This window comes from Rattus rattus, chromosome 2, assembly GCF_011064425.1.
Source record: "Rattus rattus isolate New Zealand chromosome 2, Rrattus_CSIRO_v1, whole genome shotgun sequence".
NCBI lineage: Eukaryota > Metazoa > Chordata > Mammalia > Rodentia > Muridae > Rattus > Rattus rattus.
Window position 1 is genome coordinate 52,158,461 of NC_046155.1, and position 6,956 is coordinate 52,165,416.

The following is a 6,956-nucleotide window of genomic DNA, read 5'->3' on the forward strand; positions in this document are numbered from 1 at the left end:
CCAACTCACAGCATTTTTTGATAAACGAATCATAGTTCCGTGCCCCTTGTTCATGGTGAGAAGCTATGCGACTTTTCCTCAGGCCACTCATATTTCAGGGAAGCCCATGGCCCTCCACTATACGTCTTTTGCTTTCTAGGTCAAGTTTTCTCCTTATTTCAGAAGACTAAAGCCAATGAGTATAGATGGGATGTATCTTCTTTCTAAAGGATACCTGATTATGACTCTGCTATGCAAAATTTACCAGGGGACCGTGGGGGAAAGCATTCATGTTGCAGAAGGTTCCTGTGCCCCGCTTCTAAATGCCACCTGAGCCTGGCTGCTGCTGTGGTTGTGTTTACTGCTATTCACATGGGTCAGAGGGAAACAGCATAAACAATACCCCCGTGTCTTCTGAGCTCTCAGACATTCATCTTAAGGAGTAAAGTCACGCCACTGCCATTTCCTTTTGCTTAATACAAATATTTTCTGCCAGTGGGAGACATTCCCGTAGCAGTCACCTAGCGTCGTGGTCTTACATTTCTCATGGCCCCTGATGCATTCCTAATCTACCTGGGAAGTGATTTGTGTCATTTGGGGTGTTCACCTGCTCACTTCATCTTCCATCTACATGTTGATTGGCAGAAGTAAAATATTTACTGTTTCCATTTACTCTTGATTTAAAAGTTTATTGGCTTTTGGGAGCAAACAGAAATAGCAATTTACAGGAAACACTGGGAACAGAATACTAAAGATCAGCAAAGGGAGAAACACGCGCAACATCAGAAAAAATTTTCCATGACTCAAGAAAGCAGAGCAGCTCAGCGGGAACGCTGCAAAAACTGCAGGCTGAATCACACAAGCCCTCCCTGGAAGGAAAGGGGGAGAAAATAACATCGGCTTCATCCTGTCCACCTGTCACCTTTTTTGAAGACAGGAATTAATTTGTTCTGACTTGAAACACAGCAAGTGAGGAGTCAGGTAGCATGTTCAGTCAGCTGAATGACATGGTGAAGACACAGCTGAGTAAAAGGGCTGAGACCATTTGCATTTTCTCAGGCCTAGGGCCTATGCAAATGAGTAAGAATTCCTTGACAGGCCTTCTCTCAGTGTGAAGAATATACTTCTGGAGGTTCCCAAGGCCCTTGTAGTGGCTAATCCTGGCTGTCAACTTGACTATATCTGGAATGAACTATAATCCAGAATTGGAAGGCTCACCTGTGATCCTGACCTTGAGGCTGGGAGATACAAGTTGCTGACGTAGATTTTGGCATGGAGATCTTGAGGCATAGTGGTAGTGGTTATGAATCCCAGGAGACTAAGGCAAGGAGATCTCAGAGTTCAAGGTCAACTAGGACAAAGCAAGTCCTAGATCCGGGGGTGGTGGTACACACCTTTATCTGGGCCACACCTTCTGCTGGAGGTCTACAAAAGGACATTGGAAGAAGGAAGATTCTCTTCTTTGCCTGCCTGCCTTGCGGGCCTGAGCAACTGCTAGATCCTTGGGCTTCCATTCACAGTTTCTGCTAAGCATCGTTGGGGAGTTGGACTACAGACTGTTAAGTCATCAAGAAATTCCCTTACTATATGGAGACTACCCATAAGTTCTGTGACTCTAGAGAACTCTGACTAATACAGCCCCTCTAGTCTGTGTTAAAGGCCTCTCCTACTCTGAGGATTAATTCCCAACTCTTAACTCCATGTAGTTTTGGAACGGTAGAGATGAAAATTGATTTAAAGTCACTCATGTGCTAACATTCACAACCTCCTTAGTATTAAGAATAGATATTATATATTTAACTATCATACTTGTATAATGTGAGTTCACGGACACCTAAAACCACAGCAAAAACAAAATTGGAATTCTACAGTCTTAAGTTTTTTAATTCTTTAGGATTTCCATTTTTAGTGTGTGTGTGTGTGTGTGTGTGTGTGTGTGTGTGTGTGTGTCCCTGAATGTGTGTCTGTACACCACATGCATGCAGTAGCTGTGGAGGTCAGAAGAGGATGGTGGCTCCTATGGGACTGTAGTGGTCTAGGATTATGGAGGAAGGGTGGAGGGAGCTTCAACCCTGGATACTTCAAACATGAGGATGGCAGGAGTTGGCTACCCCCACCCTGGGCATGCATCATGAGGCCATAAACCTGGATTCCCCACCGTTAAGCCTAATAAGAACGTCTCACCCTGATACTCCTTGTTTGATCTTGTAAGGTTCGCCCATCACTCTGCAGCCCCTGAGTAAGTAGATGAAGCATCTTCCAACACCCCTGTCCTGGCCAATGGTACACAGCTCCACAAACCTTGTCCCAAAGACCCTGGCTACCTCCCCAGAGGCATAAAAACCACTCTTGTCCCCCAATAAATAAACCAGTTATCAAAAGCTGTTCCTGGGTGTCCCATGTTCTCATCGCCAACCAAGATTCTGCATTGCACCTACTCACACCGAGGTGTGCTTCCTCCCTCCAGTCCATCCCGGAGTTCAACAGGCCTGGCTACCTCAAGGGAGAAGCAGGCACAGGGGGCAGGCTTCCCTGGGACTGGAGTTACAGGCAGTTGTGAGACACCACCGAGTAGGTGCTGGAAACAGAAGCAGGGTCTTCTAGAAGATTAACCACTGAGTCACCACTCCAGCCCCAAAGGGTTGCCAATTTTACTCGTATGTTAAAATTTCTGTACCTAGACATCATTTAACCTAGTATATGTTTTTAAAAATAAGAGAGTAGATGGAATCCACATGCAAGAGAAAAAATAAAAAAAGGTCAGAATAGCTTTTAGCTTAAAAATACCAAGTTGGTATAGAAGTACCGGAGGGGAAAGATCAAGTCAATTCATGTGCACTCAGCCTTTTGGGGGTCTTCAGTTTTGGTCCACCTGCATCAGTTTCCTGTCTCTCCTTCTCTCGGGAACCCTGTATGGCTTGCTCATTGTTGTACCCAACAGTGCCACCGGGTGACCAGTTATACTCAGTGAATGAATGAAATGAGAGTCTGTAAGTGTATTTTCACTAAACACCTTGGGCATGAAATTACATTAATGTTCCAAGTGCTCTGCTCGCCTGAGCTCTCCCAGCTGGTGACTTCTGCACAAGTCAGTCCAGGAGCCAGCACTGGCAGGGGATCCTAAGCTGTGCGTTTGGTAAGTGCTGTAACAGAACAATGTCTGTCAGTTTCCTCTTTCCTCTTCTCCTCTTCCTAAGAGGCAGTGCAGCAATGCCATCGGTTTTGGTTTATGGTGGGAGCATTAATAATACGAGAAAAGGAAGAAATCCTGCTAGAATAAACTTCTCTATACTAAAAAGCATGGTGGGGTGGGGGAACCACTTACATTTTTGTCGTACTTTTCAGAAACTGAACAAATGTCAGCACACTCACGAAGCATTGAAGGCAGCGGACATTCACCCCAGCACTGTAAATACAGCTTACCCTGTCAAGTCACCATACACTGTAGGATCAGAGGCCATCTGATTAAACTCTTAACTGCTTCCAAGCCATTTTCAAAGCCAGAGTTTATGCCTGTGTACACCACTTAAGTCAAATTGGTTTTAGATAGCTATGGGGAACATGCTAAAACAACGAAACTAAGTCTTAACCTACAACAAACCACAAAACTTTTAGCAGTCAATATGTACTAGACAGAATTGGTGTTTTATGATTACTACTAGTTAAAGTGGGGGTTGCCGCGTTCCTCCCTTACTTGATAAGCTGGCAACCAGAGCATTAGTCAAAGGGATGGATTTGCCGGCATCCTTCAAATCCATGAAGTGGTTTGGATTTCTAAATATTATCAATTTTTAAAATTTTGTTAATAATCCCAATGCCTGCTTCACGAAATAGCAGGGACCAGAGAGGGAAGTGTTAGCCTAGAAATCTGCTTCTCAACTTCAAGACAGATCTACCTTAGTAGGTTTAGAGAGATCCTGTCTTCTCTAGGTGCCCACTTAACACTAATTTTGTAGCTGATGGGTTCTTTGCTATAGAGAAGGGAGACAGGGCAGAAGACAGCTAGGGTGTCATGGAAGAGTACAGCAAATGTTTTCCTTTTCCTTGTCATTCTCCAGTACCAATCAAGCTGAAGTTAAAACATTTGTCATAGCCAAATTCATATGCACTTTTTAAACCTAAAACAGCTACATGGCCTAAACAACCTAGGACCTTTTTTTTAGTGTATAACTGTGTGGTTTTTTAGAGATACTCACTGAAAAGGAACTTCTAATATCAAGCGTTCATTTAAGCCAGCAAAGGGTACGCTCATCAGGGAAAGGGTATGCACCAGAGGAGAAACATTGATTACATACAAAGGAAACTAAACTTACCCAGGAAAAGGGAGAGAGAACTTGTACAGACCATATCCAGAGGTTAGGCATGGCCCCCAGTTAAGGGATGGGGGGCACCCACCCTTCACAATATTTTAAGTCAGAATTGCTCCTGTCTAAAAGAAATACAGGGACAAAGAGTGGAGCAGAGACCAAAGGAAAGGCCATCCAGAGGTCCCCACCTGGGAATCCATCCCATATACAGCTACCAACCCCAGACACTTGCTGATGCCAAACAGTGCATGCTGACAGGAGCCTGATATGGATGTCTCCTGAGAGGCTCTGTCCAAGCCTGACCAATACAGATGTGGCTTTGATGCATGCATTGTACAGGAAGCCCTTTCCTTCTCAAAATCTTGAAAGCAACCAAATAAGATTCAAAATAACCCTTTGCCCTGAAAAAAAAAAATGTATGTCTCATTCTAGGCCTGAGAGTTAAGTCACAGCAGGCCACTGTAGCTCTCATTTCAGCAGGTCTGACTGCATAGTAGGTCTTCAGCGGTGTGCACAATTAGGTGGACTGACCAAGTGACCTGGGGTCACATTACCAGACACAGCGCTTGGTGGTAAAATGCAAGCGGGAAGCACACCTGATCCCACCTCTGTGGTGAGAGTTCCGCCCTAGATTTTTGCTTTGATCCATCAGCAGACTTCATTTTGGAAACCGGCTTCAATTTGCACTTTCAGCGGAGGACCCTGGGATGTGTGAGAAGCGTCTCTTTAATTATACAGCAGAAGCTGTCCCGCGGATGTGCTTCCCCGTCACCTTTTTACGCTATGATGATTTCTTCAGTAAGCGGGCCCTGAACAGACCCGTAAAGCTGGAAGCAGGGGCGGAACCTGAACAGACACGGACTTGGATGAGAAAACGCACTTCCTTGTGAGAGTCCGAGTTCCTCTGAGCGGCTTTCTATTTCATGAACATCCCACAGAATTGGCAGAGGCACGATGGTTCGAGGTGTGCACAGCCTGCTGTTGTTAGTACAAAACAGGGCTGTGTTACCTCATCTGCTGCTTTACTCTCTTGTGGGATGGGTGAAGTACCGCAATGGGATCTCATACCTGTATTTGAAATGAGGAGATTCGAATGAGATCTCATTGAACTTCTACCAAACTAATGGGTTATACTGCGTGTGGGTAACACATACCTCAAAATATAGATTTTTCTCTTGATTCCTTCTGTCTCTAGATACAAGCTCTCATACGCTACCTATACTCACCATCACCCGCACCTCCTACGTAGGCTATAATTCATTCCAAGCCAGGGTAAATGAAACAGGGCAGAGCTGGGGTATAAATGGTGAACAATAGGGGTTTCACGGGCCACATGAGTGACAAAAATGAACATTAGTAGTTACTGCTGAGGCGTTCACACAAGGCTGCAAAATAAGAACCCTGGGCTTTCCTGTGCAAATGCAGCCCCAGCAAAGGGCTCTAAGCCAGACATTTTGGTTGAGACTTCCTAGAACCGGGCCCTGGAGGAAAGGCTAGACCTACGGAGGGTCATTTGGGAAGCACTTCCCGCAACCCACGGGAAGATCATAAGAGAGCGATCTGGAGACCAGGAACAAGCCAAGAAGCAGAATTTTAGAGTTAAACCATCCCAGTTTGATCCTATCAGAGGGGGGAAAACAACTTCTTGTGAGTCATTCAAGGTTCTAGAGTCAGTTTTCTTCTTCTGTCTCATTATTGGTAGAAAAAGACTTAGAAGGAAGGACTCAAATATCCAGAAATTGTGAGACAGGACGAAGGAGGATTTTTGTTTGACATCATTATCACCAAGGGCTAAGTGATGAAAGTAAGTTCAAATACATACACCAAGGTAGCGGGAAACGCAGAATAAGATGGTTCGAGAAAAGTGTGGAGAAGAAGAATGACTCAAGTCCCACACCTAGAGTCGCTGCTAGGCTTGCAGCAAGCCTATCTATAGAACTGAGCTGCAGACAATAGCCTAACGGAAGAGTCACGTTCCCTACTTAGGGGGTAGGGGGAGCCTACATCAAAGCTGATGGGCAGACCCACAGTGGTGTTCCCATTGAACCTGAACTTAAGACTCAAATTTCTCATGAGGAAGCCAAGTGCTACTCTGGAAGACTAGTTGAATGCCATGGCATTAGAGGGTGTGAGGGAAGGTAGGGAGCCTACTATGCCCTTACAGATTAGATGGGGACCATGCAAGGCACTGCGGAATCTGTAAGACCCTAATCCATAAAAGGACTGTTCACTGCTTGGGAATCTTACCAAACTACCTTCTCTCTGTCTCTCTCTCTGTCTCTCTATCTCTCTGTCTCTCTGTCTGTCTCTCTCTGTCTCTCTGTCTCTCTGTCTGTCTCTCTGTCTCTCTATCTCTCTACCTCTCTGTCTCTCTCTGTCTCTGTCTCTTTCTGTCTCTCTGTCTCTCTATCTCTCTGTCTCTGTCTCTCTCTGTCTCTCTATCTCTCTCTGTCTCTCTATCTCTCTCTGTCTCTCTGTCTCTCTGTCTCTGTCTGTCTCTCTGTCTCTGTCTCTCTGCCTCTCTGTCTCTCTGCCTCTGTCTCTCTCTGTCTCTCTGTCTCTATCTCTCTCTGTCTCTCTGTCACTCTCTGTCTCTCTCTGTGTCTCTGTCTCTGTCTCTCTCTTTCTCTCTCTGTGTGTGTTTCTGCATGTATGTGTGTATGTGTGTTT